Below are 25,402 nucleotides of genomic sequence, written 5' to 3' on the forward strand. Positions count from 1 at the left end.
AGAGAATTGTGCTTTCTTCCAAGACAGTTACCCATGGACCTGTAAGCAGAGCAGTGCCCTTGGAGAGTCAGAGTATATATGCAGTGTATATGCTTACACTGCAGTTGAGGTGTGACTTTATTTTGTTAGCACCAGTACCACTAGCAGCTTGGCTGCAGGAGCGTAGAACATGTCTCCAGCTGCAAAACCCATCTAAGAAGCTGGGTAAATACTTTGGCAGTTAGCCAAAGGCGAGCTCTATACATTGTTCTCAGTACTAGAATCTGCCGGTTTAAAGCTATTCTGTTATCACTACAAAAGCTGCACTCACACTTTTGCAGTGCAGTTATTCTGTAAGGAAACATTTTCAATTGATTTATGGAGGCACTAGAGATTTAACAAGTGAAACTTTTGCAGCTTCACAGCCAGGGATTTCCAATACTTTCATCCCTTAACAAAGATCAAGGGACAGAAAAAAAACCAATGCCTAGTCTCCCGCTCATAACTCTGCAGTCCACATCCCAAATCAAAGGTTGCATCTTTGATTCAGTATTGAGCATGAACACTGAGCAACTTTGGGTCAATAAATGTGCCTAGATCTGTAGCATTAGTCCTAACTAGCCTCAGCAGCAATGGGTATAACTTTTTAAAGCATGTACCAAATTAGGAGTTCATGTTTTATTTTAAAGGTTACTTAGGTGATTTTAAAAAAAACTTTATCCAAAGTCTATGTGGCTAATTTTAAAAGGACTCTGGTTGAACTAGGCACAAGGATTAGAAGAGTCTTTGGGTTTATTTACACAGGGAAGCTGTAAGGACAGAAGTCTGGAAGGAACATCCCAAGCTACTGAATTCCAGTTTCCTGCATTTGGAGGCAGTTGTTAACCCAAAGAATCCCCACAAGATGCCACTTCAAACACACCTACAGAACCACAAGGGGAGCCCATTGCTCCGGTTCGACCAGTTTGCGTCCTATGTCAGGAGCGCCTTGTGGAAGGCCAGGAACCTGCTCCTGTACAGACAAATGGACGTAGAGGTAGTGGGCTGCGTGAAGATGGCACTGAGCGAACTCCGGACCTACAGAACCACAAGGCACAATACTGGAAGCACCAAGAACACACTCTAATGTGTTATAGGTAAGAGCAGGAAAGACTAGGGCACTGCAAGTGTCCTGCTGCTACAACAGTAGGAGCATCTCAGAATATCCTGGGGAAAAAAAAATCTTTCCTAGCCCCAAATTTGGCAGCTAGTATCACCTGGAACAGAAGTGGAAGGCCCTCTATCCTATTTTTAAAGACTGGCAAAGGACATCGATACACCCCAGTCAAAAACCTATACACCCTTAACTGTAGCCAATGTTCTTATGTCTTAAGAGGAGGGCAAAAAAAAGCCCAAAAAACCTCAGAAGTCAGCAGGCATTCATGGAAAGGAAAAATATATTCCCTCCTAGCTCCAGCTGGCAACAGTCCTGAAGCATGGGATTATCAGGTCCCCCCCCCCCCCCAACACACACACATTCCTATACTAGGGTGAATGTGTGTGAGAAAGCAAAGACTAGAACATTTGGGCATGTCCCCATATGTGTTTGCAGCAGCACATAAAAGTAGAGGCACAAAATTGTACTGCTACTTTTTGCTGCTGCACTCACCCCTGCACATGTACTTTGGTGTGGGGCAAAGTGCTCTGCTTTGGAGAAACGCCATTTCCCTGCTCCTTCTGGCTCTGTGTGCTGGGGAGATGCTCTGGCCAGCAGTGAGAGCGTCTCCTGGGAGGACTGAGCCTCTGTGTCTGCCAGGGCATGCACTGTGATGCCTTTTTTTTTACGTTTGCCTTTTTTTTACTGGATTTCCCAGTAGCAAATTTTGCCTCTGCACTACAATTTGCCGTGTGGGGCATATTTTAACATGCTGGGCATGTGCGTGCTGGGCATGTGGTTTGCGATGCAACAAATCACACTTGCCTGCATGTCTGGATCCAGCCTTTGTGTTCATTCAGGTACAACTGAAAATATGTATTTGCCTTGTTTTGTGACAGTTCTCTCAAGGTGATACTACTGCATGCTAAGGACAGACTTGCTAGAGCAGCTAAGGAACCTTTTGGAAGGAGTTAATAAAAAGATCTTTGTCTTCAGCAGTTGAAGAACCTTTTGGACTTCTTAAAAGCAGCAATTTGAGTAACTGCAGCTTCCTGGAAATCAGCTGTCACTGATTTGACATTCAGTCTCATTTTTCTACTAATTGAGCCTTTTAATCCCATCTATATTCCAGAAATCATTACGAGCCAAGGACTCTGACAGAGGCCTTCATTCACTTCTGAATTCCAACCAATCAGTACAGATTAATAGAAACTTCTACACAATCCAACAACCCTTTCCATCATTCTAGAAGAGTGATTCTCAGCCTTTTTAGACTTAAGGTATCTTGAAGCAAATGCCTCCTCTTAACTTTCACTTGTTTTTTTGATTACAGAAAAAAAGTAGAGCAATTATTCTGTAGCAGAGATCTCAGAAAGAACACAACACATCAGAATGTTTTTGACACTAGGGGTTTCTATGTGAAATCTGTGGGTTTATCTTGTGAATCATGTGAAATCAGGTGTTAGAACACCTAACTGCTAAATGTGTGTGACACCCGGCAACACCCTTAAAAGGATCTCAGGGCACCTCACCTTTCTGGAATCTCAAAACATGTAGTTCCCTACTTCTTCCTTTCCCAACCAATTTAACAATGACCATATTTACCTGAATCCAACATAACTTTAAAGTTAAGATGACCCCCAATAATTAGATTCTGCACATGGAAAATTAAAAATGCACCATAATTTTCCATGTATAAAATGTAATTAGTGGAAGGTCATCTTAAATTTTCTTCCCCGCCCCTGTGCTCCCCTGGCTGCAAACCTCTTTCCCCACCAAACAAGTCATCCTGGTGGAAGACAGGAAGTGGCTACACTCCAGCTTCGGCATCAAGCCTGAATCCAAGATGGGGGCTTGCATTTTTTTTTTCTTTACATGCTAATTGTGGGGTGGGGAGGGCAAAAACCTCATCTTGGATTTCAGTAAATATGGTTACCTCAATTATTTAATTCATCTCTGTAGGGCACTCTACTGTTATGTTTGCCCTACAGGTCTCCCTTGAGATATCAGGGCCACTGATGTCAGGCAGTAGTAAGTTTATCAGTTTTGACTATGCTATGCTCTGGGGTTCAATCATCTCAGTATGCTGTGGTTGTTACTGGTATGAGACCTTGAGCAATGATAGACAATCAGCATTCCTCCCTTCTTGCATTTGAAGCTGTTACCTGTTCCTCCATCATTCTGGATGGACACAGAATTCAGTCTCCTGGAAGTGCAGGGCTACTCCTTTGTGACACTACTGGTATAAACTACCATGGTGGGAATGCACACCAACATTTTCCTGAAGTGATGGCAGCTCCCCAAAGCCCAAATTATATGTAATTTTTGTGTTTTGCTTCATGTATCCCCCACCCCATCAACAGGGTCCCAAGGATTCTGGTATCAGTTTCCAACAGTACAAGCACTCTAATTTTCAGTAAGATTTTGAATAAAATGCCAGTAGGAAACTGCTTGTGCTTCATTGGTGCATTTTTGTAATTTAACAGTGCAAAATACATGTCCTTTTTTTACAGTTTCAAGCAGTCCTTTGACTTGGGAATCATGAGGACCAGCAGGGACTTTTTTTTTTAAAAACACTTATGCTCATGTCTACTGTGCAATGATCAACTGTTAGATGATACGTTGGCACTGCAATGCCCTCGTTAGCAAAAGTAGACTTGATATGCAAAATAATCCGTTTATCTGTAGTATTTTTGGCATGTACAGCAAGCAAAGTACCCACAGACTAAAGGCTGTGCTTTATCTGAGAGACATGAGCACCTGTAATACATAAGCCACTGGTCTCCAATTCTGGCTATTCTGTACCAATGTCCTCAGTGAACAATTGGGTAATGCACTTATGGTCTCAGTGCCTTCAGAATGGGGCTTTTTAACTCTTTCAGCTTCTCATACTTTTTAAGATTTGCATCTTTGTTCCAGAGATGCCCAATGGATGTAACTGGTTTGGATTACGCACACATTTTCCTACATAATTCGCTATTACAAAGTACCTTTTTACCACTTTGTCTATTGGGGCAGGCATGTAGGTGACTGCCTCAATCTTACTGGGCCCTAGCTAGCCATCTCATGTTAATGAATGTTAGGGGAAAAATATGCGTTATATGAAATTTACTATTCTGTGTGTTTTGCTTTATCCCAGCATTCCTGGACCATTCTAAAGCAGCTCTGTGCTTCTGGTCATGTTCTTCTGTTTTTTTGCCAGATCAAAGCATCATCTTTGATATAAAACAGGCTGTCCTCCCCTCACACAGGAATATACATGTTACAGAGGAGAGAATGTGTTAGACTTCTAAAGCATATGCAAAATGAAAGAATGGGGAACCAAAAGGGAAATATAAATACAGGAAAAGGAAGAGAAAAGTAAATGGTTGAAATATTCACAATCTAATTCAGGTTTCTGGACAGGTTAGAGTGTGGCATAGTGATAGTTACTTTTAATGTTATTTTTAGAACAGAATTGATGAGTACAAAGCAGTATAACAGGCTTAAAAGTAGCATGCAGCCCACTGCTCTCTACCATCAAAAATCTGCTGTATTTCCTTGTGAAACACCTCTGGTGCCAAACCCAAACACAAATGGCATTTTGAGGGAACAGTCTTGTGGAAGGCACCCAAGTCAGCAAGGATACTATCCGGTTCCTTGTGTAGCCTCTATCCTAGGAATGTTCCTTTTGCCTTATGTCCATTTTTCCACTTGGGGTATTCTCCTAGCTTGCTTTAATGAACAATATATGGTACCAGGAATAGTCACTGAGAATTAAGAAGTGTAACAGATTTTTATTTCGTTCCATCTCTGAGCTCTCACTCAGGGACATCAAACATATGATGTGTGATCCAAATCTGGCCCATAGAGGTGGGCCATTTGGCCCATGGGACTTCTTGCCTGAGCTGCTGGAAGCGAAGGAGTTAATGCTGCTTCCACTTAACCTCCATTGCTGCACAGTAGCTCTAGTAGAGAAGGCAGTTGAGGCAGTAGCATTAACACGTCGGCTGCTGGTGCCAACACCGTGCTCTAGTGGCCACTGCCAGAAGCCCTACAGGCTGGACCCAGCCCATGAGGAGCCCCCATTGTATGAATCTGGCGCACAGGGCTAAATGAGTTTAACACCCCTGTTCTGATTAGTACTGAGTGAATATGAACCCATATGACAGCTGTTCCAGACCCGAGCCAGAACTTCCTTATGTAGTTCTCTACATCAAACTTTCATATTTATCTTGATAAAAACTAATTTTCTGTCTGTTCTATCAGTGTTTCCCCTGTACCCATTTGTAGATGGAGATTTAAAAAAAATAATAACCTGACAATGGTGGTTGCCATGTTATCTTAAAAACTCTTTGTACATGGTTGGGATGACTGCCAGCAAAAACATTCATACCCTTCACTATTTTAGGTGCTTTTCGTTTTTTGAACACCGAGAATACCTTACATAGTTTTGAATGTTGTCCTTCAAACAGTCATCCCATTGCAGTGGCTGTGAAGTTTAGTGGTCTTGGAGATGTTCACCTCCGGATTCAGGTAAAGGAATACAAGTACTTTGGTAACACAGGGGCACAAAGAAATACTAATGCAGACATGTCTCCTGAGCACCTTTTGTGCATGAGGGCCAAATAGCTGCTGGCCTCACTGAATGCTGGCTGCCAGAACAATGTATTCTTTCATCCTTAAAAATGAAGTAGATTCTGTTATGAACTGCAAGAGGTCCAACAGATTTTGTTTTGTTTAGATGTGACTGAAGTTTATTACCGCCTTATACAATATTACCGTGGTATTAAAGCTTTGTTTAAGTAGCTGCATAGGCAGTATTGCCTTTAACAGAAGTTGTATCAGAATACACATGACCTATTGTAGAACTATCTAAATAGAATAAACAACTTCAAGGATAAAATATAGGCTGGTTTATAGTTCTAAAAATACACATATCAGGTTTTTACAGTGATGTCAGGAATATTTCATGAGTGAAATTACTATTTTGGTTATTACTGTCAAGAGACGAGATTAAGTGAACAAAATTTTCTGGTTGTGTAAATCATCACTTCAGCAGCTATATTATATGAATGGATTATTCTACCATTTCTATTCACAGTAAAACCTTTGAGAAGCCTATTAGAAGTGGGCTACAGTAGTGATTCTCAACCAGGATGCCAGGGCACCCTGAGATGCCCAGAGACCCTTTCAAGGGTGCTATAGGGTGCCACTATTACATGTACAAATATGATTAACATGATGAACCCAGAGATTTCAAATATGAATCCATAGCATTAAAAACATGTCTGACCTGTGTGAACTATCTGAGTTCTTAGCAACAGAAGAATTGCTCTATTATTTTTCTGTAATCAAAAAAAGTGAAAACTAGGAGCTGGCATTTTCTGAGGGGTGCCTCAAATTTAAAAAGCTTGAGAACCACTGGTCAACAGTTACATAAACAACAGCTTCATTTAATCTCTCCTCCAGCCATTACCCAAATAAAAGTTTTCACATTAAGTGTATCCATACCCCAAGTGAGTTCCTAGGACACAAATATTTTTGTTGTTAAGAACTTTAACAAGACGGAAGCGTATTCCTCTTTTGAAGCACTTCAGCACAAATCCTGAGGCATGTATGATCCTCTTCCAACCAACTACAATGAAACAAATGGACGTTTCAAACATTTCCCCAGGGAAGATGCCCAATACTCTTACTTACCAATAACTGATCTGCTTTGAAGAAATTCCTCTGCTGGTCCACAACACTAACTCCAAGATTTGGGTTCTATGGGAGAGTTAATAAAGGAGAGTTGGTTCTAACAAAGATGCAGAACGTGGAATGATCCTATAACATCATATAATTAAGTGACTATGCATTGCTAGTTTTGCAGGATTCCACTTGTCTATTTACCCATGGTACTTTTGGCGTGATGGCAGGAGAATCATTAGTATGTTCATTATCATCTCGGAAATGGATGAGAAAGTAGATTTTGTACAAAAAGTTAATAAAAATATTAAAATGTTGTAGGATGGAAGTATTTGAAGTTAATAGCCAGGTATTATCTCAAATATCTGTACTTAAATGATAGCCTTTTTAACATTTTCTGACAATTTGCTCCCAAACACATTTGATGCATATATATAATATTCTCATTGCTTGCACTACTTCATAATAGCAAACAATATGGTTTCCTATTAAGGCTAATGGAAGAGAAAAGTACTTTGCTTAAAATTTGTTAATAGAGAAGCAAGATTTGTGAAATGAGGTAATAACTTTTAACTGAACAACTTTGTATAAATTGAGTGAGATATGAGACAAACTTTGTGGTATTAAGTGCCATTCATCAGGGCTGGGAAAAAAGCAGCCAGGTCCAAACTAAGGATGAGTGAGAACAATTTATATATCTTAATCAAGTTATGTTAGTGAATTTGACTATGTGAAAGGGAAGTGGGCAGTCATCATCAGTGGAGAAGTTAATGCACAGAAAAAGGAGAGGTAAATTATGAGCAATAAAAAGAAATGACTCTGATTAAATCTGTGGTTTTTGGTGTCCAGTAAAATTATGAATTTCTGATTCATGAGCAAGTAAGCCCTAGCAGCCCCATCATATACAACTAAAGTTCCCTCACTGAAGAAAACATTCTCAAAACTCTTTTCATTCAAAAGAACAAGTTTTTTAGTTGACAGACTTTCTAACAAAACCCACTATATGAATTACCTCCTCGAGAATCCCATTCTTGCAACTCGATGGCCTACCTACCAGCATCCCCCACTATGAAGGCATAACCACCTACTTAAAATGCTTGCAGGACAACAGACAGCAGTTTACTTTGCACAGCAGCATACTACTAAACCCACCCACAACACTACCAACAACTGACATTTCCTCCAAACCGTGGTCACAGCTATGGCTACAAAGATAGCTTCCTGCTCTTTATGATTCACATTGTACAAAAATTTTTAAAAAATAAAGCACCATCCAACTAACATTATACATATGATCAAAGACATCATCTGGAATGAACACCTCAATTTACTCATCGATTTCTACCACAGTTTCAGCACCCCTACCCTTCTCTCAAGTTCTCTTACACCATCATCTTTTTAGATCAACATCAAGGATGGCACCCTACAAACAAACCTTTACAAAAAGTCCTTGACCATCAGGCTTACCTTCAAAAAGCCACTCCACCTTAAACACACCAAGAAAGCTGTAAACTATAGCCAGGCTGTAAGCTACCACCCTATTTACTTCCAGTTCCCCACGTACCTCACCAATCTGCCTGGACTCAGCAGGGCAAAATAAAGACTTTTTGAATGATCCACACACTTAACCTACTAAAGCACAAGGAGAAAAACTTCACAATCCTTGTCCTCCAAGGAAATCTACAAAGTGCTTGCAGCAGACGGGGCAGGAAACAGAAAGTCATAATTGCTGGACATCTAAAGTCAGACCCAACAGAGACAATGGCTCCATCTTTCGCACCTGCTATTTGTTTCACAGGTGGTAACTGCTCATTTGCCTTTCAGGTGGCCAAAAATCATTAAAGTAAGTTAGTGAAATTAAGGCAGTTGTTCTTGTTTGTCCTTGAGTCTGCACTACAACTGTTTCCTCCCCAAGCCTGCTGAGGAATGCCTGAAGCCAGGAAGTTTGTCTTCTGCCTCTTGCGCTCTTCCAACTACACAGGTTAGTTCCCATAGAAGATATCACCTCATCACTAACTCCTGCTCCTCTCGTCTCAGGACCATCATGGCTACAAGCCTTCCACAACTTGTTACAGACGATGATACAGAATAGAGAAACAAAATATTTGTACATACCTTCTGCCCACAAAAAAATGAGATAAGGCTATTTAAATCACTGTTTGTTGCAAATTCAACAAGAGGCTAAAAGGTTCTGATAGTCAAAAGCTTCTGAACTATGTAATAAATATACATGGTGAAATGATTTAACAGGTAGCCTTCTATACCAATTGTAAGATAGGAAGTTACAGTCAGAAGGTATCAAGACATTTGTCAGAAAGGTCAATTATGGTAATATGTTTCCAGGAGAAAGAGAGCATGTACACATTAAGTGTGTGTGTATTTGTCTCCCCCAGCCTCCCCCAGAGGGATTGTAAGGGTTTGTCAGTTTCTGCAGTGAACACACAAGACAATCATATAACAAGAAAATTCTGATGAGATAAAATAAATTTAAATATTGGCTACTGATCTTCTACAGACTGATAGATCTTGACATAGGTTAAGCCTAGCTGTGGTGACAGTTAGATTAACACTTCATTCAAACAAACGCTTTATCCGCATAAATCTTGTGTACATTCATTTTTGAACAGGTAAGTCATACAAATCCTAAAGGAAGCAGTTTTTTCCCCTTGAAGTACAGTATTCCTTCCATCACTATAGGATTTAACACTATTTATGAAGTACAGCAGCTAGCTACACTATTTTTTCAAAACTATTAAACTTTAATAATATTCTGACCCTCACTAACATTCATTAAGTATTTAACATATTCCTCTGGATATGTAATGTTAACAGTATATTAAGGAGCCCTGATATTTCTAGTAATATTTCAGTCTCATTTTATTCATATGGAAAGGTGGAGTCATATCAAATGTATACAAAGGTTAGTGTCAATTCCAAGATTTGTTTTCTTGACCATCACTGACATTTCAATGGTAGTCGAGCAGTAAAGCTCATTTATTAAGACAAATTTAAAAACTTACCAAACAACCCAAGATATACCTAGCTGTTCAGTGTAACACTGAGTAGACATGGGAGGAGGCTCTGAAGGAGTTGAATGTAGGAAGTATCAACTGCTGAAAATTTTTTAATGGGCAAGTTTAAAAAAGTCATGTGTCTTATCATACAGCTCTGGATATTAGAGATATTTTAGGGCAGGATTAGTTATTTCAGACAGTTTCTAAGGCAGTTTTTAACTGAACCCTTTTCTAAAGGTGGTCCCTTACTAAGAGCATACAAATTTTGATTGTTAACCTTTTTTTCTCCCCCTCTGTATAGAGTCAGGATTCTTTCATATAGATGTGCACACAGGCCACGTAGCTTAAACTGTGTTCACGTACAAGAGAGTTTTTGAAAAGTAGAAATAGGCCTGATTTTGTGAGCAGTAGTAGTTTCATAGTTGTTAGGAGCTAGATTTCATAGACATTAGGGCTGGAAGGGACCTCGGGAGATCGAGTCCAGCCCCCTGCCCAAAGGGCAGGAAGTCAGCTGGGGTCATAGGATCCCAGCAAGATAAGCATCCAATTTACTCTTGAAGGTGTTCAATGTAGGTGCTTGAACCACCTCCGCTGGCAGACTGTTCCAGACCTTGGGGGCTCAGACAGTAAAGAAATTCTTCCTTATGTCCAGCCTGAAATGGTCTTGCAGGAGTTTGTGACCGTTCGACCTCGTCATCCCTTGGGGAGCTCTGGTGAACAAATGTTCCCCCAGATCCTGGTGGTCACTCCTGATAAACTTATAGGTGGCCATCAGATCACCCCTGAGCCTACGCTTTTCCAGGCTAAAGAGTCCCATGGCTCTCAGCCTGTCATCGTAAGATCTGTTTTCCTGACCTTACAGATCATCAGGTCCAGCCTCCCAACACAAGGGCAGGAAAGACTTCTGGGGTCAGATGACCCCAGCAGGGTGGGCATCAAGAGGCTTTTTGAAGAGTGCCAGGGTAGCTTATTTATAGCTTTTGCTAAAACAATACAGTAAAATGTACAATGATACACAGTATAATAATAAATGTATACAATATGCAGTTGTTGGTAAAAGTGTACAATAAGATTACACATTCTACCAAATTTAAACAAATTGAACACAGCATAATATTTGATAATACAAAAATAGATAAAATGAAAGAATATAACAGAATAAAAGAATATTATAAAAGAAGAAAAAAGGCAAATTTTATTTTGATGTTGGCTCTTATTCTTTGTGTAAGTAAGGCAGATATATCCAAGGGGTATAAGACAAGCTGTAAGAGAGAAGCAAATGTTTATTCATCATTAGCCCAGTATTTAAAGTTTTCCATCAATTAAGAGATCCATTTTCCTCTTATTTCTTCAAAGAATGAACAAGACGACAAACTGATTTAAATAGCCTTATCTCATTTTTTCTATAAGAACATACCCTGTCTGTACTTAGGATGTGGCTCCTGCTGCCCATAACTACACATCTCATTCAAGTGAACTGCAGTCTAGTAATGGCTTCTCATTGTTTATAGTTTTGTACATCATAAGGTATATGTTTCTAGGCCAAAGTGAGTACTTTATTAATCTTAAAAAAGGAGAACTTGGAGAAGATCTCACTGCCTGCATATATTTAGTAAGCAAAGGCAATAACCTGCAATTATTTTTGTGTTAAATGATTCATTATTAATAATTTTGTATAAATTTAATAGTAGTTTCCATATGAACCAGTTGTCATGTAGAGAAAATAAAAGCCTGGTAATAGGGAAGAATGTAAGTAAAATTATAAAGATAACAGGTGCATAAAGTAAGATGTATCCAATTAGCCTATTCTTGCAACAGGTTTTATGAACATTCCTGCTCCTCATCTATTCAACAAAAAATGCATTCAGCTCAGATAGCCAGTTTTTAACATGAGAGCACCCCGGACTAACTGGTTTTCATAGACATCAGCCATCCTGTTCTCACAGGCCTCAGGGGCCTACAACTTCCTTAACTACAACCTTCTTCCATCTCCTGTCTTGTGCAGTCTCCTTCCACCTTATCTTCTCTTTGCATGTTCCTTCCCAATCAATTTTTATGTTACCTTTCCATTGTTTCCTTGGTCTACTCAAGGTCTGATGCCCTCCACACCAGGTTCCAAATCTGCCTCACGTGGCTTCTGTCATCAGTTCTCACAATGTGCCCTGCCCATTTCATTCTCTACACTCTTCTCTTGCTAATGACATAAAGTCTTTAGTAAAGGTCCACCAGCTCTTATGTCTTCTCCTCTATACTCCATTTTGTTGTACTGCACCAAATTTTTCCTTAGCCCTTTGTTTCCAAACACTTTCAGTATTTTTCCATTTGCCTTTGCCACCATCCAGGATTCAAATCTCTATAAAAGGACAGGTTGAACAATTTTGTTATAAAGCTGGGTGTTAAGTTTTTTTGAGATTTTCCTTGATGCCACTATTTTATCTAGGCATAACAGGCACATTAGCATGGTAAATTCTTGCCTTAATTTCTTCAGTTGTTTGATTGTCCTCAGTGATTATTGTTCCTAAATATTTACATGTCTCTACCTTTTCCAGATTGTCATGCCCTATCTTTATCTTTCTCCTATTTTGAGATTTATTTCTGGATGTGATCATCTATTTAGTCTTGCTGACATAAATAGCAAGCCCAATTTCTATCCATTTTATCTGAGAAAAAATTAAATGCAAGGTGCAGTTGGACAGCTTAAGAGGAGGCTAAAAAGAGCTTAAGCCTATGTCTAGCCTATTACCTGGTGGTTAAAGCACTCTCCCCACCCCCCACTTTGGAAGTAGGAGATGCAAGTTCAAACCCCCTCCTGGGCATGAGGGCCTAAAACCTAGTTCTGCTTTGTGGACAAATAGCCTTCCGGCTAGGCTAACAGACTGATGGCTGCTTCTCTTCACTAGCACAATCCTATTTCACCAGACCTGGAAAGAAACCCCAGACTGTGCATGAATGCCAAGAACTGCAGTTATACAGCTAGGAAACTACCACTTGGGAACATGAAGGTGAAATGGGATTTAGCATAGAGAACCGCAAGCTGGAGCAGTATGGGCTAGGACAGCGAGACAGAGAATTATTTGTTAGTCAGAAGTCAGGCAGGATGTAGGGCAGGGTTGTACCTTGGGGATTATCTGGAGAGCCTTGAGCATTCACAGGCAACATCCTCCTGTGTCAAAAACAGTAAGGAAGCAGAGGCAGGGAATTGCACAGAGATCCATCCAGAATGGCAAGTGTTTCATGTCTTCTAAAATATAGAGATTTATTTTATAGAGCCTTCTGTAAAGTCTGTGTCAGTTTGTCTCAGCCACCAGGTATCACTGAAGAGGCGATCTATACTTCCAAAGTACACCTGGGATGGAACTCCAAAGGTGTGTTTAAATTTCTGAAATGTCTTGGGGAGTAGCACAGATGTTCAGGACCAGGCTGCAGGGTCCCACTACTGAACAAGGGTAGCCTACAGACGATGTGCTAAGAGAAGCACACCAAATGGGCTACACCTCACCCATAAATCCAGAGCATTCAAACACTAGAGATGGAGGAGCTAGCAGATGCATTTGACCAAGGCAGGGCCACTTCCAAAATCTAACCACTTTGAACTGAGGTAGAAACTGATGTTTTCTTAGCCGAAGTGAAGAAGTTCTATCTAAACCACTTTGAGAGAAAAAAAAAACCTTGCACATGGAATTCTGTCCTAGTAATAGCCATATTGATAAGTGCACATGACATTTTGGCTGCCTCTGTGTTATGTCAATACATTAGAATGACTCTGCCATTAGTTACAAAATGGTATTGCCATGTTTCACATAGATGCAGGTGCCAAAGACAGGCTAAGCCATACTGATGTTTTCTTTCCCAGTAAGAAGCTCCCCTATCAAAGATGCTACCTGCTTCTTCATAACCCAAGAACTCTGCCCAAAAAATGGCCAAGAACTAGTAGAAAATAAAATAGGTACTTGAGGCTCGTGGGCTGTAATGTTTCACTTTAAATGGTTGCCAGGAGAACCAGTCATGAAAATACAAATTTACAAGTACACGCATTTGTAATTTCTAATGCTGTACTGATGAGCCCATGGGACTCTCTCAAGCAAAATGGAAACAAAAAGATGAAATTTCCCAGAATGTTCACTGTGGTCATCCAGAAAAGGGGGCAAGCAGCCCAAAACAAACCCATTAGGTCCCTTATTTTTCACAAAAGGTCTGTCGTAAAATGAGACTTGAGCATGTGAGTTCAATGCAAAAGCTCCATCCTTCTGTGGCTTGCAGAGGCATAAGTAAGAATACACAGCATCACAGTCATGTTGTGGAGATGACAAAGTATCTCACAGCAAAGAATGCTGACATGAATTCGAGTGTGGTGTATATCAGGGGTGTAAAAGACATGGGACAGATCCAGGCCATGGAGCCCCATCACCCAGCCCCTGGTGTTGCCCTTGAGTCTCGAGCTGACCCCCACATGGCACACACCAGCCCAGCCCAGTATGCAGGGCCCAGGGTCTGTGCCACATGCAGGGCCTGTCTGGGTCAGATTAGGACTGCATCGTGTAAATCAGCCGAAGCAGGCACCTTAGAGATTGGATCCAGCATAGGGGGTGGGGAAGCAGGGAAGGGAGTCCATGGGCCTGATCCAGCCCTACACCACCATTCATCCAGCCTGTAAACCATTCCCACACCCTACCCTTGGCTCATGGAGCCCAATGAGCTTGACAGTCCTACTGTCTAGTTATCTGTGCAGGATTGCAATTCTGAATTCCAAACTTTAAACTCTGGTTGTATTTATTCTCTTGGCTTATAGTAAATTTACCTGATTTCAAAGCAGGGCAGTTTCCATGTACATTAATAGGGGTTAAAAGACACCCCACCCCCATCCCAGACCTTGCACCCTGAAGAACAAAGACCAGTATATACATGAAGATGAAGGAAGGAACTAAAGTTCTCCATGCAAGAAGGTGAGGAAATGTTGGTTCCCTGTTCTGAACTGAGCATGGTGGCAAACAAAGCAGAACAAAAGGCTTCTGGACTTCATTGCAGGGCCGTACCACTGCATTTGCAGCGCATGGATTTCAGTGTATGGACTAGACAACCTAGCAGGTCTTTGCCAGTTCTAGCTTCTATGAACTCTGAAAATTTTCTAAGGAAGGCTCTTAATAACCGGACTGAAACTGTATAACTAACACTTGCATTTCAACCGACTGAAGACTGTGGGCTGATGGTCTGGGTTTTCCATCTTCCGTAACCACTGTCTACTTGGGTCGCAGCCCATCGTAATTACGTCTTATTAACATCAATAGCTTAATACTTTAGAACAAAAAATACTCTATTAGATTTTTCAGTTATACCCATTTATAATACATCCATATGCACACGCACTCTGTATTACATACGTAATATATACCACACATACCTACAGATATACAACCCTCCTCACCTGAAGCACAAAAATGTTTTACTTCTTCATACCAATGAACAAATTAAAGTTAATTTATTTTACTTCTCTGCATTATGCCTGTAAAATCCTGGGCCCAGTAAAACTGGTGGCAAACCCCACCAACTTCAACAGATGCCAGGATTTTTCCCAGTGCACCTGCACTTGAAAAATGGTGACATTCAAACCCTATTGAAGTCAGGAAGAGATCTCCCATTGATTTAAATAGGCCATTAGTCATTTTACAGACCTGTAGATTGAAAGTCAAAGCTCCAGATTAGCCCTCCTTACTCTTCAAAAAGAAGAAAACTAACCATCAAGGATTGGTCTGTAAAAACCTCATTTGGAATTGATTTAGTCAGGGATGATCCTGCCTTGAGCAGAGGGCTGGACTAGATGACCTCATTGAGGCCCCTTGCAGTCCTACTTTCCTATGATCTTTTTATGTGACAGTTAAAATAATGTTTAAACTGATATTATGTTCAAACAGATAAATCTGGCTTCCCTTTTGAAGGTAGAGAATCTTTAAGAGTTTACAGTATTTGATTTGGAGATATCTGATTTACACTTTTATCTTCTAAAACACCATGAAACATTTAAAATTGCTTTAATATTATTTCAGCTTTAAGTATTAACATGACAATTACTTTTAAGAGTAGACAAATGTAACTATTATACCAAAATAAAGGGATACAATGCAACTGTTATGTCTGCATGAACTTGTAATGATACCAATACAGAGAAGTGGCTCTTTGACCTTGCTTCACTCAGTGTCAGAGTCAGGGGAGGTAGCTAACTTCTACTGCAACAGGATCATAGGGATGTAACAGTTATATTGTGAGAGCTGATGGGTACTTCCCAGCAACAGTTCCCCTGCCTTTTTCAAAGCTGCTAATATATATGCCTCTCGATACACTAATCAGCGTATCTGGTAGTAAAAACAATGGACATGCATGTAAGAGTGTGCTAGAGCAAGAGGACAAACCTTTGCTTTACAAGTTTGTAATAAGCCTAACAGAAGTCAAACAGACAAGGTAACTTTACATTGACTTGGTCATTCCTCATTCTTGTCCTTTGTGTGTTGCTTAAGGCAGACAGATGGCAGTAGACTAAACACATACCACCACCATATTCATCTATATGGAGCAGGTAAAGCCCCTTGAGCCTCCTCTGAGCTCAGCACAAGAAAACAGATCTTGACTACCTTTGCGTTGAGGTGGGACTACACCCATGAGTGATTCTCAACCAAGGTGCTCGGCTGCCTCCAGATCCTTTGAAGGGGGCCTCGAGGTGTGAGGAAATAAGCAGATAAGTGCAAGCTTAGGCTTGGTCCCTGCCTGGCTGATCCCCGACCTCCATTAAGAGCCTCTCTGCAAGGAGGCAAGCACTGCAGTAGGTTTTTTAAATGGGTTGCCCCTGCCACTCAAGTCCCAAGTTACGGAGGACAGTGTTGAATCTAAAAAGGTTGAGAACCACTGGACTACACAAACCCAAAGCACTATTTAAAAGGCCACCCTAAAATGTTGGTCGTTGTTAAATTTTCTTAGTAAGCGGTGCTTTTTCAAAGTACGCTTATAAAGGCATCGGGTCAATTTAAAGCCCGCTAAGGAAGCCATGGTGTTTGCTTTCCTAGGAGGAGTGTGAAAGAAAGAACTTCTCCCCTCTTCTTCAGAGTTACTTGGCACATCTGTCAGTTAGGGACCAGGCATGTGCGTGTGTGTTTGACAAGCTAGTGTAAAGCTAGAGATAGAGACCTGGGACTACCTCAACTCACGGATTCAAAGGTGTCAGCAAAGCTAATATGCTTCTCGCGTCCCCGGTCCCTGGCGACCCCCGCCCGCCCAGGTGAGCGCGCTGCCCTCGCAGGCTGTGACCAGGGCACCTGGCAATCCCGCGCAGCGGCCGGGGAGGAGCCGCTTCCCGCCCAGGGCTGCAGAGACGCTGCTGCTTCCCTGCGCCGCACCAGCGCCTCCTCCCGGCGGCCCGCGCCCGTTCTGGAACCGCAGGGGCGCATTGTCCGCGCTGCCCGGCAACGGGCCGCTGCCCCCAAGTCCCGGCGCTGCCATTTTTGGGCGAGCTTCACCCCAGGCGCTCCCGCCACAGCCGGCGCGTCCCGCTGCCCGTCACTGCCGGCCACGGCGGGGCGGACCAAGCCCCCGGGCCTCGGGCCCTGCAAGAGCAGCCGGACGGGCAGGAGCCGCCCCCGCCCCGAGCCGGGCTGAGCGGCGCAGTCCGCCGCCGCGGGAGGGCGAGGGCCGCCCGGCCCCAGTGCACCGCCGCCCGCCCCAGCCCGGCCCCGCACCGCACCGCACCGCACACACTTACGCCGCCCCGAGGGGCTGCTCCCGGGCGCCGCTCCCGGCCCGGCTCCGCGCTGCCATCGCCCGCGGCCGCCTCCCGGGCACCGCCGGGGCCGCGTCTCAGGGAGGAGCCAGGGGACGCGTCCCCCCGCCCGCGCCGCTGCTCCTACGCCGGGGCCAAGCATCGTCTGGGAACAGCGGCCGGGCCCAAGTCATCTCCCCCGGCGGGACCGGGACCGGGACCGGGACCGGGACCCGCTCCCGCTTCGCCGCGCTGCACCTGCGCCCGGCACGGGGCGGCGGGCGGAGGCTCCGCGGATGCGGCTCCGGCCCGGGAGGGAGGAGCCGGTGCCGCCCACGTTACAGTCGGCGCGGGATGAACCTGCCCTCACCTCTGCTGCTGCCAGTGGGCCACGCGCTGGAGCAGTTCATGGCGCCAGCGCCAGGACCCGGGCACAAGGGACTCCGTGGGCGGCGGCGGCGTTGTGCCTGGCTCCCATGTCCTGGTTACCCGAGCCTGTGGCCACGTGCTGCCAGGGCCTGGCCACCGCCGGCGCGGCCAGCTGCGGGCTCCCCGCCGCCTCGCCTCGCCTCGCCCCGCGGCCCGCTTCCCCCGCACGGCCGCGTGCGCGCGTGCACCACAGCCGTCCCGCCTTGACCTGTTACAACCAGCATCTTCGTGCCCAAAAGGAAAACCACGGAAATTTATTCCCCCCCACCCCGGGTGGCTATTTGCTGTTTCTCTGCTTTCTTGAATTTCTCTCATGCCACTAGAAAGTGACTCCATTGATGGACTGATAGGTCTGCCTGTCCACCTATCTTCCTGTTTCTACTCAGTTTTACCCAATAACTATACACCCAAGGCTGCAACCTTATGGTGGAAAGGGTGCATTTTTACACATGCAGTTTCTCTTAGCTTAGTGTTGTTCTAAATTAACAGAAACATTTTTAAGCGCCTTAGGTACTATAAAAGCTTAATAAAAGTTATATGTTGGACTAAATGTAATCTTTTAATACACTGTTAAAATACCACAATGTTGAATCATTAAATGTGGTTGAATATTAAAACAAGGGGGGAAAGCTGTATGGGGGAAAGATAATACTAAGGCCTGGAGTGGAGCCAAAGAGAGACCATCAAATAGCGTGCAGTCAGTCACTCAATGCCAGACAGACATAGCTTGCTCTATGTTTTCTTAAAAGATGAGAAACACTCCTTCACAAAAGGTGACCTAACAAGCTCCCTGAATAAAAGCTGAAATAGCTGTCCTGGTTTAAAATAAAACTGCCACTGGCTGCATCTACACACTCATTATATTACATTGTACTAACTGTGCTAACAGTAATGCACCGTAATCAGCGCTACTACACATTAGCCCATACAAACCCTCCGTGAGTGACACTTCATGCCCACTGGACTAATCTACTGCACATTAGCACTATTTCTGCCAGCAGCACTAATGTGCAGTAGTATTAGTCCAATAGTCATTAAGCATCTCCTATAGACATGCTGACTAAGTGTAATAGGGCAACAATTAGGAATTAGGATTTCAAATGTCAAAGCTGGATCTTCCAAATATTTCAGAGATTCTAAGTCAGAGCCAGGACCAAATTTTGTACTGGATACCCCTGTCTGTTCTGTAGTTCAGCTTCACATCTAATCAGACAAATTACAGTGAAATAATACCACATTAGGGAGTCACATGCATTCAGGCTGGAAAGCAGCTTTCCAAACACTGTACTGGTTGTGTGTGCTCAGTGATGTGCTACCAGTCCTTTAACAAGAAACCCTCCCTATTAGCCCATGGTAAATCCAGTAATAGAGAGATGTGTCAGGGAGCTGAAAGAGATCACTGAAAACAGATGCTGCACAGAGTCAAAGGGCTTTCCAATGGATCCCATGGGATTGAGTGGTTTTGAGGCGAGTCACAAAGCCCTTTCCATAGCCCAGCAAGCTTCCTAGGCTTTTCCTTTGGAGCATGCCCTCCTCCAGGATTCACTGCATGAAGAGATAATCCAATCTGCTGACAGTATTGCTGAATTAAAAACCTGAAGGCAGGTTTGGAGCGTCTGTGCAGACTTGCAACGTCTGAGAATTTTTTTTTTTTAATAATGTGCTACTTCGATGCATTTCAAATGCAAAATATTTGCTTTTCAACACTATCGTTGTGAACCCAAAAAATCTGCCTCAAAGGTGACAGCACAGCTTTTACATTTGTTTTGTCCCCTTCTGATAATAGAATCAGCTTTGAATGTTCATTTAATTCCCATAGATCCACACACCTTCTTTTGTTCTATCTATTATGTATGAAATGCTCTTCCTGAGCTGTTAAAACTCTCCTCCTCCAAATTCTTACTCACAATCCACAGCTCTCATGATAGCTACATGAATTGGCTAACTAATGATGGTTGTGCTGTGCAGTGTGCAGTTGAGGGGAGAGATAATTCATTCAGTTTACTTATTTAAAATGTTTTAAAAGTCCTAGAACTTTGAAGTTGGACAAATAGCTAGCCTATGTTACTAAGCTTGCAAAATCTTACTACTGTTTCCTTAGTCGTCCCCACCCTTGTCCTTTTATCTGCTATATTTCCTTTTTCACTTCTTGTCTGAATTAAGCACTTGAATCTACAAGTTGAACAGCTGATCTTGTGTCTGTGTGAAGCCCTATTGATTTCAGTGCAGATGCTGAGGGTTCATGTCAGTTTGCAAGATCAAGCCTTTAAATAACTGTTTGGGGTAGAAGTATCTCCTGGTGTATTTGTACAGCTCAGGAACTGAATCACTGTGGATGCTTTTGAAAGCCGGTGCACTACAAGTTATACATTGTGACTGAATATAATTTTGAAAACCACTTTCCACTGGTGATCAAATCCTTACTTCAGTGGAGATAACAGGATTTTGCCACTGATCACAGTGGAATCAAGACCGAGTCCACGAAAAAGAATTATACCTACACGTATACATGTATTTCTTAAAAAGAAAATAAATTAGTTGAGTAATACAGGTCAATTCTAGTACTTTTAGGGATAAATCCACCAAAGGATGTAGGCACCAACTTCCTGCCTAACTCCTACTTTGGCTGCTTATGTTCAAAACTGTGATTCTTAAAGCCCCTGAGCAGTTGCTACTTAATTGTGGAAACGCCTAAAACCCCTAGGCACAGGGACGACTAAGAATTCTTGAGTCCCAAGGCCCGAAGATAACTGGCCTGAATACCAGCCACCCAAACAGAAAACTGCCTATATTAGTGCCCCCCTGTGAGCACCTGTTGTAGGACTGGGTTGGCATTGTATCCCTCTCTCCATGACAATGATAGCCCAGCCTTCCAGCAACCTACAGAGTGATGCAGATGCTGCTTGCTTTGATGGAGCTGTTCCTGCAAAAAATAAGCAGAAGTGGTAGTTCCTAAATTGGTGGGGCCCTCTGTTTCATGGGGCTGTGGGGCTATTCATTAATCCAGCCCTGCCTAGGCACCTCAATTTTTGTTGCCAGTACATTTCCCCAGGCACCCAAAGAATGGCTTCTGGATGCACCCAGAAGCACCTCATTCCTGAGTATACTGAGCAGCTCAGCACCTACCCCGACAGGTTCCATAAACAAGGTGTTCCTCCATCTATCTCACTTGATCTGGTAGATGCTCTTAAAGCTAGACTAAGGGATTGAACTCTGCTGAAAAACTGCCTCTCATTGCCTATTTATCCAACAGTTCAGTGGCTGCTGCATTCATTCAACATGCAGGACACCTGGGTGTAATTTCCTTCCTTGCCTGATGGGATTAAAACCTACAGTTCCCACCTCCCAAAAAAAAGAGTCCTAACCAGGAGAACAGTATTTCCTGTTTAAACTCTGCCAAAATGGTGTAGAGCAACTGAAGATCATTAGGCAAAAGAGAAGAGAAAAAATAATACATTTTATCCTAACGGTTAGGGCAGTTACGTGGAAGGTAGAAGATGTGTGTTCTAGTCTCTGTGCCAATGGCCATTAAACAGAGGTGTAATGATGTGGCCGGGTGCTGAGAGGCCCCTGGCAGCCGCCATGCACTGGGGCAGCTGAGACTTCCAGTTGCTGCTGCTGCTAACACAATTGTGTGGCTGCGGCAGCAACTGCTTTTTTCTATCCCTGCCCCAAATCAGCACCCAGGGCAGCTGCCCTAGTTACCCCACCCCTAGTTATGTCACTGACTGGAATTAAAATTTAAGCATATTATCTAATTAACACAATACAAAATGCCCATGCATTCTTTGGAACTGCACCTAGCTTTCCCCATACATAGTACAGGAAACCCAGGTGAATTCAGGGCTGGGGTTTCTACTACGCTTGCAAGATGCCTAACATGTAGGTGCTGAAATGTTCAGTGTTGTAATGTCCGAGTCCTATTATCAACTTAGTCCTCAGCCTGTATGCCTGTGTTCTGTGACTTATATTTTCCTCATTGTATTTAGCCACTCCAATATATTGTAATAATCTACAGGGTAGAAACTGTGAATTGATGACACAAGAAGAGTGTCTAACACACTTCCAGTTAGATTGAAATCATTAAGCACTAAAAGGAAGCTCCTAATTTATTTAAATTGCATTGAGTCCAAAGGATATATTACACTTTAATGATAGTCAAGAAAGAGAGATAGTAGAGTTCAGCTTCCCATTCGGAGGGAAGTGTGAGATAACTAGGTGCAGTACAGTCTGAGGACTGCATACTCAGGGAAAAATACACTGTATATTAGGGCTGTGTGAAGTTTTGGGTGCTGATTCAATTTGGAGGAGATTCGGCGTGATTTGGCGGCCAAATCTCCAAATCTGAATTGAATTGGGAGACCAAAAAAAGGTCCGAATTGATTTGGAGAGATTCAGAGATTTGGGCAGTCCCCACTTACTGCTGCAGGGACCTGGACCTAGTTTCTGTAGCGGTAGGTAAGTAGGGGTTGGGGAAGTGAAGGAGGGGGGAAGGGGACCCCTGCCAGGCGCCATCCCCTGCCTGCTCCCCCAGCATCCTTGAGTGCCCCCCAACCCCTGCCTGCTCTCCCAGCCCCATTGATAGCTGCCCTGCCAGGCTGCAGCATCCTGGCTCTTTAAAAAAAAAAAAAAAGCAAAAAAAAAAAAGCCCTGCACTCACCAGATGTCATAGAGGCCATCAGAGCTTCTAAGGGCTCGTGGTAGAGCCCCCCCCCCATGCAGCATGGGACAGTGGGGGGCATCAGGGATCACCCCCCTGCCTGGCAGAAGCCGGTGAGTGTGGGGCTTTAGAAGAAAAAAAAAGTGCTGGGACACTGGGGCCAGGTGGGGCAGCCACTGACAAGGCTGGGAGAGCAGGCAGGGGATGGTGCCTGTTCGATTCGGAGAGTCGGCTGATTCAGCAGTGCCCAAATCTCCAAATCAGATTCGGCCAAATCAATTTGGGACAGTGATTCAAATCAACAAATAGATCACTGTGCCCCGAGTTGGCTGAATCCAAATCTGAAATGAATACTAGCTGCTTCACACAGGCCTACCATACATCTATCTAGTTCTTCCTTGTCCATTCAGAAGCTGATAACAGATTGAGAATCCTAGTTAACCATGACAAAAACAAGCAAACAGAACAGGAAATTAACAAACTAACCCTGGTAAAACGCGGTTACTTCTCTGAAACCAACAAGGACCAGGACATTTATAGTTAATGCTGTTCAAGCCACATTTAAGAGAATTGTTACTTCAAGTTACTGCAAGGATCTGACAACCATATGGGACTGTACAGCCAATCTATCACAAATACAAATAAAGAAATACACATTTTATTAATTACTTCCTTCGGGGTCTAGAGGAGGCATTTAGTTGACAGATGCTTTATACACAAGTGGATTGGCGTGTAAAATATGCTGCATTTACAAGGTAATTTCCAATAAGCGTTAATGCGAGCCGTACAGTAGCTACAGGCTGAGTTAACAATTAATGGCACATTGGCTGAGCTATGCATTGTGGCACAAGATAAAGACAAGAGGTGAAATTCTGGCCCTGCCAGGAGTGTTATAACTGACTTCAGAGGAGCCAGCAATTCATACTGAATCCCTCAAACAGAAATGTGGGCACCAGACCTGCTAACACCATTGCCCATGCTTAACTCGACTATCACAAATAATCCAATTTAAATTTAAGCACATAGGTATTTTCAGGATCAGGGCCTCTGAACCTGATCCAAAGCCTACTAAAGCTAAACATTCAATAGGTTTTGGATCTGGCCCTTAGCGACTTTTGTGTTTTTAAGTCAGTTCTTTTTCTTGTTTTAATGTGCTTATAAGCATGAGAAGCAGGTCAGGCACTTGCCAACTGCCACAATACAGGGAATTAAATATTTAGAAGACAGAGCACTATGAAGAAATGTTGTCTTGTTCTAAAGCAGTGATGTTGTTTCACTAGATAATTTCCCAACTTTCCATTTAAAAAATATCTAAATTAAAATACACATTTTAATTACATGCAAGCAGTTAATACTCTGAACTGAAATTAAGAAAACCTATTTCTGAATGTTACAATTAATGTCTTCTTCTCTGTCTGTCTTTTCTAAAAGCATGTTCCACTTTTGTTCTCTGGTTTTAGAGTAATGAGTGTGATGCACAGATAAAAAATAATATCTTGCACTCTTATCCCATAAGCATTTCACAAGTTGTTCTCCCATAAACTTCAGCTGGAAGAAGCATGAAAATCAACTGCTAGGTCAATTTTGGGTTCAATTGTCTAGTACTAATCTAAACTCTTTAACTCATTTATATCACCCTGTATAACACCTCTGCTTACCTCATGTCCCCATCCTAAAATGAACTTCTCTGTTCAACCAGCCAGTGTCAGAAACAGAAGGGCAGAGGGTGTTATGGAAACAAATTATTTCCGATATCAGTTCCATCAAGCTATTATTTTTCCCTGGATACCAGAACATACTTAATATTTAATTAAAAGTGGGATACAGGAGATAGCTTATTGTGTTTGGCTTGTGTATTTCATCTGCTTTTTTTAATTCAGAAAAATTAATTATTAGAAATTATTAGTATGAGGAACAGCTATCATATTATATTTATCCCTTTCAGTATTTCATAATTAAAGGCAAAGGTCTAAGGCCTAAGTCAAAAAAAGGCCTAAGTCCAAGAACAGAGTTAGGCATTATGGGCTCCTACAGGTGCGCACGGAGCCCACTCCAATGCACTGGAAATCCAGGTTAGGGACACAGAAATCCAGGGTAGGGAAAGCCTGAGCCTGAATTGATTCAATCTTAGATTTCATAGACATTTGGGCTGGAAGGGACCCCGGAGGATAATTGAGTCCAGCCCCCTGCCCCAGGGGCAGCAAGTCAGCAGGGATCATAGGATCCTGGCAAGATAAGCATCCAAATGCGTCTTGAAGGCATTCAAGGTGGGTGCTTGAACCGCCTCTGGCGGCAGTCTGTTCCAAACCTTGGGGGCTCGGACAGTGAAGAAGTTCTTTCTTATGTCCAGCCTGAATCAGTCGTGGTGGAGTTTGTGACTGTTCGATCTTGTCATCCTATGGGGCGCTCTGGTGAACAGATGTTCCCCCAGATCCTGATGAGCACCCCTGATAAATTTATAGGTGGCCACCAGATCACCCCTGAGCCTTTACTCTTCCAGGCTGAAGAGCCCCATGGCTCTCAGCCTCTCATCGTAAGTTCTGTTTTCATGACCTCTGATCATGCACCTGGCTCTGCTCTGCACCCTCTCAAGCTTCTCCACATCCTTTTTGAATTGTGGAGCCCAAAACTGGATGCAGTACTCCAGTTGCGGCCTCACCAAGGCCGAGTACAATGGGAGAATGACATCCCAGGATTTGCTTGAGAAGCATCTATGGATACAAGCCAGCATTTTGCTTGCTTTACTAGCCACAGCATCACACTGGAGGCTCATG

The 25,402-nt window shown here is 43.0% G+C and overlaps 1 protein-coding gene across 2 annotated transcripts in view; it reads right to left on the reverse strand.

Annotated features, from left to right (window-relative positions):
- Nucleotides 1-25,402, reverse strand: part of AKAP19 (A-kinase anchoring protein 19) — a 69,562-nt gene that overhangs the window by 7,014 nt on the left and 37,146 nt on the right. Inside the window, exons 1-2 of one of the 2 annotated variants that reach the window (XM_090045240.1) lie at nt 17,543-17,894; nt 6,797-6,862 (exon numbers count right to left, since the gene is read on the reverse strand). The gene's annotated coding sequence lies outside the window, so the exon portion shown is untranslated. Of the gene's footprint in view, nt 1-6,796; nt 6,863-17,542; nt 17,895-25,402 lie in introns of those variants that run through there. The other variant, XM_090045241.1, reaches the window with a different exon arrangement.

Source organism: Crocodylus siamensis, chromosome 4 (assembly GCF_052110815.1).
Source record: "Crocodylus siamensis isolate JL-2025a chromosome 4, ASM5211081v1, whole genome shotgun sequence".
NCBI lineage: Eukaryota > Metazoa > Chordata > Crocodylia > Crocodylidae > Crocodylus > Crocodylus siamensis.